At 39.2% G+C, this 11,710-nt stretch overlaps 1 protein-coding gene across 1 annotated transcript in view; it reads right to left on the bottom strand.

The window, feature by feature from the left end:
• Window positions 1-11,710, bottom strand: part of LOC121872959 (actin-related protein 8-like) — an 83,310-nt gene that overhangs the window by 21,294 nt on the left and 50,306 nt on the right. The window lies entirely within an intron of this gene.

Here is an 11,710-nt window from a genome sequence, read left to right as displayed (position 1 = left end):
CTCAAGGTTTGCTAATGTGGAAGGAGATCAGGAATTAATGATGGAGCTAAGTTAGTGAGCCCCTCCCCGATCGCCGGTCTTTAATGAAGGTGGTGAGTATTAGGCGTTTATTGTAAGGCATTTTAAGATGCACGGAATAGCTAACGTGTTCCCTTTCCCGGACTGTCATTAACAAATACAACAGTGTACCGCGTCTTGGAAATAACTGTAGTACAACAGTCTTCAAAAAACAATAAAATTAGGAGAACTGTTATTTGGACACTACGGAAAGAAATAGTGAAGAAAATATTCAGAAAATTATGGAAAGAAAAAAAAAGGAAAAGAAGTCAATCAGTCAATAATAAGAATAAGAAAAACTATCGGGCCCGTTGTAACGGTAATCTCTCCCGAACTATGAAACCACACGGCAGAACAGGTTCGTTTAAGTCTTAATTTTTGCATTTACAGGACTGTAATCAACTTGTTCACCCTTATTTAAAGTATCTTAGGAGTAATGATATTAAAGTTATAATCAAATTCGAGTAATTATCAATATTTTTACACCAAGTCGCCAACAGCTAATGAAATCGGACAGCCCCCCCCCCCCCAACTTAAAAATGGGCGGGGCTAAAACTAGTTTCAACTAGGGGCAATCCTTTTCAATTCTTTCACACCATACACTTTGTTTTAGGTCCTATCCAATATACTACCGTGTATAAAACTATTTTTATTATTAAATCACAGTTTTTTATTGCCTTACATGCCCCCAACTCTTCAATATTAACCAAAATATTCTCCATAAGTGGCCATGATCCGCGTATTTTCAGTGGGAGAAACTCGCTGATTGGTTGTTAGATATCCGGGGCACTCTGCTCGCTGCAAACGCTTGTGCCTGATCGAGACGTTAGCTTTTCCCTCTGAAAGTGTCATGCGCAGAAGTCAGCATTTAAATCAGGTGCAATTACAATTCAGGTAACTATTAATATATATATATATATATATATATATATATATATATATATATATATATATATATATATATATATATATATATTCCTAACTAAATTTCTTACATTATTTCTATCGTTCTGCTATTCAACATACTAGATTATCAGTTAGGGTAAACAGGAGCCCCAATACTACGTACAGACAAGTATATATGCACCGTCGATATACAGTAAACTTCATACCAACGTTGTCTATATACACGCTAAACCAATTGTAAACATTCTAATAAGGATATCTTGCTAACAAATATTGTCATTTACTTAATAGTATTAATCAGCACAGAAAATCTAGAAAAGGATCTAAAAGATGTATTAGTTGTTATATTTCCTGTTCTTAACTATACTCCGTCTCACTACACTGTGCTTAACTATACTTATGGTAGTCTCAGTACACTGTCTCTGTGTAAAGTCTCACTGCAGTCATCGATACTGTTTTGACGTAATACATGAACTGCAGTGTAATTAAACCACTTTGATACATCATCACTTTACGGAAAAAGTTAAAGTTGGGAATCTTTGAAAATCTGGGTCAAGGTAGGTAGATAACAGGTAGCCTCACTCCCATAGAATCTACGCTAATGACAATAAAAATGAAATTTTTATTTACGTATTTTTTAAGGCTTATGATGGAATTAAAAGTTGTACAATAAATGCATGGAATGGAGACTTTTTGTTTTATTTTAATTGGAGCCACTGATTAAATATATAAAATAAATATAAATATCTTACTTGCGACCACTGGATTTCATCCAACGTCGCTGATTGGCTAGCGATGACATCACATATTAAGCTCCGCCCACTGAGTTACATCAAACAGTAGAAGCGGGATGTTTAAAATGGGAGGAAATGTATTGAATATTTTACTATTCAACCAGAGTTCCCGTTTTATTGTAAATTTCGTCAAACATTTTCTTATTGTATAATTTACATGGCAATATACACTGTATATTACATATTATTAAATACATATCTGATTAATAACATTTTATGCTTGTATATTTTGATTAGAGAAAGGATCTATACAGACAATAATACCACAATATTACAAGCGCATGAAGTGGCATGAGGGGCGTGGCTTAGCGGTCTCGAGAGTAGAGTTGCCAATTAGTGAATTCCTATGGGCCTGCGTGAGGCTACCTGTTATCTACCTACCTTGCGTGCAGAAGTCTCAATACTATGGAGTCCTAATACTCAGTGCCGGATTTAGACCTGTGGAGGCCCATGGGCAGCCTCTTTGTGGAGGCCCCCCTCATTATAACTACCCAAGAGAGTGGGGTGGCGAGTGAAGCGAGCCTAAACATCTGGGAGTTCCGGGGGGCGCTGTAAGCCCCCCAGGAAAATTTTAAAATTTGAACACTTCTATGGATAATTTTGAAGCCATATGCAGTTATAGTGAGGAAATTAGAACATTGAGAAATTTTTAATTAACTGTATATGTATTGATAGTGTACAAATTCCCAACACACACACACACAAAAGCGAGACATGACTGGAGTCATTCATGTGGTTTCAAGTCGACCAGCCCTGATATGTGGAGGCCCCTGGGCAACTGCCCACTTTGCCCACTCCTGAATCCGGCCCTGCTAATACTATAAACATGAGTCTTTTGTTTTGCAAAAGCACCAGTTTCTCTAAAGAATTCACTAGCGCTTGAAACACTACCAAGTAGTTTAACATACTGCAGGAGAAGCAACATGACCACCATAAATATTATACCGATGAAGAAAAACGACGATACACAACTGAGCACACGTTAAAAATAAACAAGACAAAATTGAACATTTACATAGTAGTTCACAGCAGTCAAATAAGCCGCCAAGGAATAATTGACGATGGCCGAATTTGTTAATATTATTCTAAAGTCTGCTGTAGAACCTAGATCTAGAACACGGTGCTATATAACTGACAGATGAAGCGCACACACACACACACACACACCTCTTTTATAATTATTATATAAGAAGGATGACCAGTGGGGTAGTTGGAATAATGGCAAGGCAACGCTGTGTAGTGTGTATTGAGGGCGGAGGTCTGGGAAATGGGGTGTTGTCACAACCTACTGTATGTGTTGTGTAATCTTGTTGTCATCACAATCCTTTCCCCATCCCACCTACTGGTGCAATCATCCTTTCACCGGCCTTCAAACTGCATATATTTTGCAAGCACGTGTGCTCCTCTCTCTCTCTCTCTCTCTCTCTCTCTCTCGTGTGTGAGTGAGCATTACGACGAGGCAAGCAGTGCACGATAATGGTTGTGATACAGGTACTGTGAAAGAAAACACACACACCTCTATATATATATATATATATATATATATATATATATATATATATATATATATATATATATATATATATATATATATATATATGTGTGTGTGTGTGTGTGTTACCGCAAGCAGTAATGAGTAGGATGACCCATAAACAAATATTGTGTTAGTCTGTAAGTCATGTCATGTTTATTGGACGTGCCTGCCCGTATATAGAGTATTGAGTTGGTGGAGATGGAGAGACACGGAGGAGGTTGGTATGTTGGGTGGAAGTAAGGGGAGCTTGTTGGTGTATAAATGCCTGACGCAACAAAGTCGGCCAGCCAGGGCTGGGCATGAGACGCCGGGCAGGGCACTGCCAATGTAGCTATCCCCCATCAGAGAGTCAACACCTAACCTGTTTCTCTTGAGACTTTCAACACGTAAGTTTAACCTGGACTTAAGTTTACACAAGTGGACTGTGTCCATTGCATCGGTTATCATTGTGACTACATGGAAATATGGCAAATTAAGTACTCATCATAAGTGTTAAGATTAGACTAATTACAAAGCTATGATTGTTATGTGAATATACTGTACTAAGAATGAATTGTAGTCAACAGGTTTGACAGAATTATAACTTTCGAATTCAACGTGAAGTTTGATCATCCTTTAAACGCTCAGAAGGCGTTTACAGTGTGTGTATTAATGGCACACCACTGGGAGTACCCACTCCCAGCGGCTCAGAGAGAGGAGGCCAAGTCTATTGTGCTATTCTCAATAAACTTTCACTTTCCATGAGTAAAGTAGGAAGCGGTAAATTGCAATAAGTCGATTGCGACTGTGTCGAATGGGCGTTCAGGCGTTGGGTATTCGAGAATTGGAGCAGGTTGCATCGTAGTTCCCTGTGTTGAGCGCAAGATAAACAATTAGCAATGTGTGGCTCGATGTCCCTTTTCATTGTACTCCAATAGTAAGATTTTCTTATTGTCACGCCCTGGATGGCCTGCTTGAGGTGTATTGTGGTACAGAGTGAGTACCGTGTCTTCTAGGTTGTCAGGTACGACGATTTGTGTGACAGTATTCTGCATTGTTTTTGTTGTACGGTGCAGTATGTCTTGTCGCAGTTCAAACTGTGTGAACGGAAGAGGTAACTTTGGTAGATCGTCCTCCTCACCTGATTCGAGAGCATAAATTACTTTAGACCACATTGGATCTTGTTGTTCATCTCTTAATTTTTGTGGAGTGAACAAGGATATTGGTATCACTGGAGCTATGTGTTTAGACAGTGCGTCGGCAACCACATTTGCTCATCCTGGTAAGTGTTTAAAGTCGGGTTCGAATTCTTGAATGGTCAAGTACCAACGTGCAAGTCTGCCTGAGAGGTTCTTTCCATGGAATAACTCCGTTACGGCTGCATGATTCGTTGACCTTAAGGAATTATTGTTAGGACATAGTGACTGGGTTACTGTTGTAAGGGAAACCTTGGAGCTGTCGTCTCGCCCTGTTGTAAGGCGAACAGTGACAGCTTTTTTTTAAACAAGTACAGCTACACACAGAACATACCGTAGCGGTGTAAAATATTCGTTAATGTATGGTTCCCACCTTCTGTGTCGTAAAATATTATTTAAGACATGTTATCTACTTGGTGTAGTTACCGAATTCTACACTATCATTCACTTATAAAGGTGTTATGCAGATAGACGTAATAACAACTAAACTGCACCCGACCAATGTGTTAACCCATCCCTACAGCAGAATTTCGTACTGTGACCCCATGACCACTCTAAGTCAAAGGGATGACCTTGGTATGTAATGAAGGACTCATATCCCTTGTTTGATGATCCTACCATCATCCATTCTAAGAGTTAATGTACGGAGAAGACCTTATCCAAGCTCCGGCTCAGTGCAAGGGGTTGGTAATACTGTCTTACTGCTGGTGAGTACTAACGACCTCACTAGACTACAGCATAAGATAGCAGGGTACACGAACGACATGTGACGCCACTCACCATGTAGAATCATTTGGACTCATTCATCTCAATGAATAATAATAATAATGGGATTTTTTAGACAAATAGTGTCCTCTCTTATTTAAAAAAAAAAAAAAACTTATGATCCCCCCAGCTTATTTCATCCTAAATTACCCATCCGAATGTTACCTAGGATGGGTAAGGAGGAAGTTAGGTTAGCGTTACCTATTTTTACTTTTATCCTCTTCGCCACCGATCGGCTCTTTAGCCGCTTGAGTGGTCGGTCACGTCTTCGTTAAACACTGTTGGCAAGTACTGGCTCCTGAATGTATCCGAACCTGCTCCAGTGCTGGTCAAGTCTGATCTTGAAACAGCTCACACCCGGTGCCGTCACAACACTCTCTGGCAGGTTGTTCCAAGAGTTCACAATTCTCACTCGGACAAAGTTCGCCCTCACAGTTTTCTGGACTTGCGGCTTCTTGAACCTTGAGCTGTGACCTCTTGTTGGGCGAGCTCCGCCAGTTCCAGGTATGATCACTCGACTGAGTAGTGTCCTTTGTGATGTTTATACACTTCAATTAGGTCCCCCCCTGTCAGTCTGTAGTATAAGCTAAGCAGTTGCAGGCGCGCTATTCTGTATAGCTGAGATGCCGAAGTGCAGGCACCAGTTTGGTGGCCCTCCTTTGAACATTTTCAATCAACTGACAGTCCCTAGCATATCTTGGGGACCAGACGAGGTGGCTTGACAGTACTCCGTAGGGAGCACCTCTCTCTCGACGATCGTTACGCGGTCTAGTTATCTGAACGAACTTCTTATAAGACCTAATAATTTAGTTGCTTGATTCACTATTTCTCACAATGGCTTATTACAGTCTGGTTAGGTACGAGTACGAACGTGTACTGTACAGGAAAGTCAACGGCATGGTTGGTGTTTTATATTACATAATAATTGTTATTTTTTCTAAGGAGTTAATCGATAATTAATCAGGGTTAATTGATTACTTTGATAAAATTTCGATTAAGTTAACCAGTAGTTTAAGTCAAAAAGTTAATTTAATTGTTAACTTGTAGAAATTAACGATAATGTTAATTGCCTCATGTCTGGAAATAATCAGAAACTTCAACTCAGTATGCGTTAATGCCAGTTAATGGCGGCAGCCAATTTGCCTGGTGATCATCGTCCATGGAGACAACCTTTACAGGTCACGGTGGTCCGTGGATAATGGATTAAAAGTACTGTGTAGACCCAAACGTATGTAACATTTACCCAGAGGATGTACAAATCCCTAAATAACAAATGGTTTTGTGTTCAATATATATATATATATATATATATATATATATATATATATATATATATATATATATATATATAAATACTGTAGGTATATCAGGAAATGCTGATAACCTGGGAAGAAAACAGAATTAGCGCTTGGGAACTTCGTGTTTTCTTCTTTCCTTGTGGCTATCAGCATTTACCTAGATCATGCGCACCTACAGTGATTTACTTTATATATATATATATATATGGCTTAAATTAATGACTTCATAAAACAAATCCTCACATCAGCGACAGCGGCCATTTTGTTTAAATACTGCCAAGTCCACCAGGGGGCATTGTAACCCGGTATAATCAATTTAGTAGGTAGTAGGCAGCTACCAAACAAGGAGGTTCTACCGCCTGGGAATATATTGGAAGCATAATGTATTGTCTAGTGAAAGACCCTGCTGCCATAAAGCATCACGAAAATTGTGATCAAGTCCCAGGTTGCTGATCTGACTTTCTGCCTCATTTACACACAATTGCAGGGTCTCAATTGTTTCTCTTACCATTGACAACACAACATACATCTATTGTTTCTCACTCTTGATCTTTTTCATTTTTGTATTTCTTTATGATTCTTTATTATTATTATTATTATTATTACATTTTCGTCCCTCCCCCAGGCCCCGATGCGTGTCAGTGACCAGTGCCCGGGTGGGCTAATCCCCGTAAAAAAAAAAAAACTTTGGGCCCCATGTAATTTTTTTTGATTCGTAACGGTAATTGGCTATAACCTTAGGTGTAGTGCACAAGCGTATGATAAAGCCGCAAGAGAACACACATTCCATCATGTGAAAGTGTAGTGTAGTGTAACTTGGACTTCCCAGAAACCACAATAACAACACCCCCACGCTGGAGTTTTATCAGAAATGTTATCATTATGCCCCGGGAAATTAAGTGTCCATTTGTTGGTAAACTGGCTTAAGTTAATGACTTCATAAAACAAATCCTCACAACAGCGAGTGGCCATTTTGTTTAAATACTGCCAAGTCCACCAGGGAACATTGTAACATTGGGACTTAACGAGAAATTAATCAGTGAAAAAAGTGTGAATGTACTCGGAGAAGAATTGTTTCATATCTACTGAAATAAGTAAATTATTATTGCAGTAATATCAGTAATTAAAAAACATGGTTTCCCTGTCCAACAAAGAGAATTGTTAATCTCCCAAGTTTAAATTTAACACAGGTTGCCATGCGGATGTTTATCAAGGTAGGTAGGTAGATAGGTTATCTACCTACCTTGGGTGTTTATATCTCGTAGCAGTTTCAGATGAAATGTTTGCCCAACATATTGTACCGCGCACCAGGCAGTGCGCTGAGATTCAGTGGGGTGCATGGAGCAAATCAACGAATATGAAAAAAAAAGTGGAAAATACAAACCAATACACAGAAACTAAAGATCATACACATTGCCAACATAAACCCAGCACCAATCACAGTCAACAACGTACCTATACAATACTCCAACGAAGGCAAAATTCTGGGACTCACAATAGCAAGAACAGGCATAGCAAAACACCTAACACAACGCGAAAAGCTTGCCCAATCACAACTCACAAAACTACGAAGATTTAGCAAAATGGGCACCAAAATTCAACTACACCTATTTAAAGCACTTGTCCGCCCCCACCTGGAGTATCCACCAATACCACTCAGCACGATCAGCAAAACCAGACAACTTAAACTTCTATCAGTACAAAACAAAGCTATCCGTAGAACACCAAAGCAACTCCCCCATACACCACCAAAATACAAGAACTTCACGAATTATACAATATCGAACCAGTGAACACACGTACACACAGCCAAGCCCGGAGAGTATAGAGCAAACTTGAAGAGTTGGAGGACCCAATATTCTCCCAGTTAAAAGAAGTAACTACTAAAACACACAGCTGGTGGCCCAAGAGCCTCCATGCTAACATAGAAGAACAAGACCCACTTTACACATATATGTGAACAAATAACATCACCATCTAACAAACAAAAATTAACACCCATTACACTAATGAATGCCTAGCTAGCTCCCCCCCCCCTCCACCTGCCTCCCTTGAGCGGGCAGACGTCTGCTGTGTGTGGCCACCACCCAAACATATCAACTCGTCTCAGGTAGGTGGACAGCCCACCTGCTATCACCCCCTACTACTTTACTTCCCGTTTCTATGCTTTCCTTCTCTCTCTCCTCTCCTCTCCTCTCCTAGGGCAAAGACATTTGCCAATTTACTTCATTGTCATCATCATCAGCCTCCTCCTACCCAATATATTGGATTGGAATTTATTTTTTAATTTTCAATCAGGACACTTGACTTACTAAGACGTTTGTATGTCTTTAAATTTAGACCCCCATTACCTTAAGTGTCAACACATTTATATCATATCGTACGTTTGGCAGCTGAGCGGCAGCTGCCAAACGTACGACGCGGATTCCCCGTACGTTTAGTACAACTTAAATTATATTATATCAATACAATTTAGTGGGTGTTACCACTGCGTGGAGGTCGAATGTAATGCTACTAATTTAAACAACTCTATAATAATACTGGTAATTTATTTTCCTTTATCTATAGCTTATAATATTTCTGGCTTCACTGCATGTTCACTTCCAACAACTCAATTAATTAGTTGCAATATTATACATCAAAGCCTACTTATACCACTTATATAGCCCAATATATTGGGCAGACGGAGGCCAGCTATGCACGCCAAGGAATCTCAAAGCGAACTGCCTGGTGCGCGGTACGATATGTTGGGCAAACATTTCATCTCCACTCGCATTTCTTCTGAAACTTTTAGTTTAACAAATTTATTGGCAGAGCTTGGAGTACAGTTTGCCTATTCTGAGTAATTCAGTCAGGTCTTGACACTGAGGGTGGTATCACTTCTCACTGCCACGCAGGACAGAGAAATACATCATATTCATTAACAGCTATAAATGTATAGAGGTCAGATTCGTATGGGTAATGTCACTGTTCACTGCCGTGAAGGACAGAGGTTCGTACACAAAGAGATGCATCATATTCATTGACAGTACATATACATATATGTACACACACACATATACATACATATACACATATACATGAAGGAATTACTACACCACGTCAAGCCCCTCATAACACCACCTGTGAGGGAACTAGTACTCCACGTGATGCCCCTCATAACGCCATCTGTGAGGGAGTTACTACACTTTGTGTCTGTTGTTCAACACCTCAGCTCACATGATCTACGTGTGTAAACATTAATCTGTATGTTCCTTCACCTTTCTCTAATGAAGGCTTTGTTAAACCACCAATGTAGATGTAATAAGTCATTTATGTCCAATGTATATTTTCAGCCTTCGGGCTCAAACTTTTCAATAAACCTTTTATTATTATTTATTTATTTATACACATATACATGTACATATATATATATATACACATATGCTCCACATTTACGTCGGTCAGATTCATGTGGGTAATGTCACTCTTCACTGCTATACAGGACAGAGGTTCGTACACAAAGAATGCATCATATTCATTGTTCTATATATATTCAGTTATGTGGGTAATGCAGGTTCACTGCCATGCAGGACAGAGGTTCGAAACTGCTACAACGGCGACAGCAGTTGATTGTTTTTCAAAGTCTTTGGTTGTTTTCGTTTACTGGAGTTGCGAATGGCTCCATCGAATAAAAACAAACCATCATTGAATTGGCTCTTTTTTTCTACTAACATCATACCTGCACCTTTGGCGTTCCGGTGAATTAGAAAAAATATATCACTGACCTACGGACTATGGTTTTAGTAGAAACGAACCATTGAGTATTAACTGTATTATCCAAATCTAAACTTAAAACAGGTACAGCGATAGTGTCAATGTTTAGTGATCTGCTCCAACTAAAAACAGATAATTCAGTCACTTCAGTGATTCATTAATTGGAGGGCCAATGGGGTGTAGGAGAAAATTGGTGCTTTCATTCGTTGGAGCTGCTCTGTTCCAACGCCAAAGAATAGAATAAACCCCAGTGGCTGTGACGTAAATACCTAAATGGTACTGGGGGAAAGGGGGACACATAGAACGGCAGCTAAACAGTTGGGTCTGGGCACCGGTTACACTCCAATAATCATGAAGATCATCACATCGTTGTAGAACCAACCTTATATTAACGGCCGTTAACATTACTTCCTACATGGCAGACCAAAAATGACGTGTAATAATCTACAGTAGTTTATTTTGTTTCCATATATTGATGTAACAGGTTAGAATAGGTTAGGTTAAGGACAATCACATTAAAGAAATTCCAGTGATACTGACCTAAGCTAGGATTTATAACCACTAGCCTCTTTTATATTTCAGAGCCTAAATATTTTTTTGTATGATATTTAGTACTTTCTACTAGTTTCTCCTAAGTACACGGTAGCTTACATGGAATATTTCCGAAATTAGAACGTAAAACTACGTCAGATTAATATGCTTTTATTAAAACAAAATTACAGTTCATCAAACCGAAAAGATCCATTATGACAAATATTAACAAATTTTTACGTGATCAGATTCAGATTTGTCCCACGCAGTGCCGAGGGCTAGTTTATTGGGCACCATTTTACATCCCTATTTAGTACAATAAGTATAGGAGGTGGAGGGTCGCTCGCCATCGATACTTACGCAACTACAGTACAGTATATCACCACACCTGTCGCCTCAAAGCGGATGCAAGGAGTCTAACGCCCGAGTTTTAATCACCCTCTTCCGTTGACGGGGTCGTCGTGTTTATAACCAGTTAAAGTTGAAAGAGTATCTGACTATCAAGGTGCTTGCAGGAGGTGTGTCTGTAAAATGAACTAATCCCATTTTATAAGTTAATTTTACCGCACACCTCCTGTCGGCTGCTACCAGATGCGGTATCCTAGGTGACTCAATTTTTTTTTTAAAACTGGTTGTAAACATGACCCTCCCCCCCAGTCAACTAAAGAGTGATTGGATCGTATGAAGAATCTCCCCACAATGTTGTCTTAACTGAAGAATATCCACCCACCCACCCTTTATTTCAATGATGCATTGTTTTCCTTCTTTACTTTTTGTTACTTTAAGTTTTTTATTTAATATATTAGTTAAATCAGGATGAGAAAATACATTTGCAGAATAGTTTATTAAACTTGTCATCACAGGGGTACTAGAAATATGAGTACATAGATTCTC

The sequence above is a fragment of the Homarus americanus genome, unplaced genomic scaffold, assembly GCF_018991925.1.
Source record: "Homarus americanus isolate GMGI-L3 unplaced genomic scaffold, GMGI_Hamer_2.0 scaffold11022, whole genome shotgun sequence".
Classification (NCBI taxonomy): domain Eukaryota; kingdom Metazoa; phylum Arthropoda; class Malacostraca; order Decapoda; family Nephropidae; genus Homarus; species Homarus americanus.
This window is presented reverse-complemented; position numbering and strand designations above follow the sequence as displayed.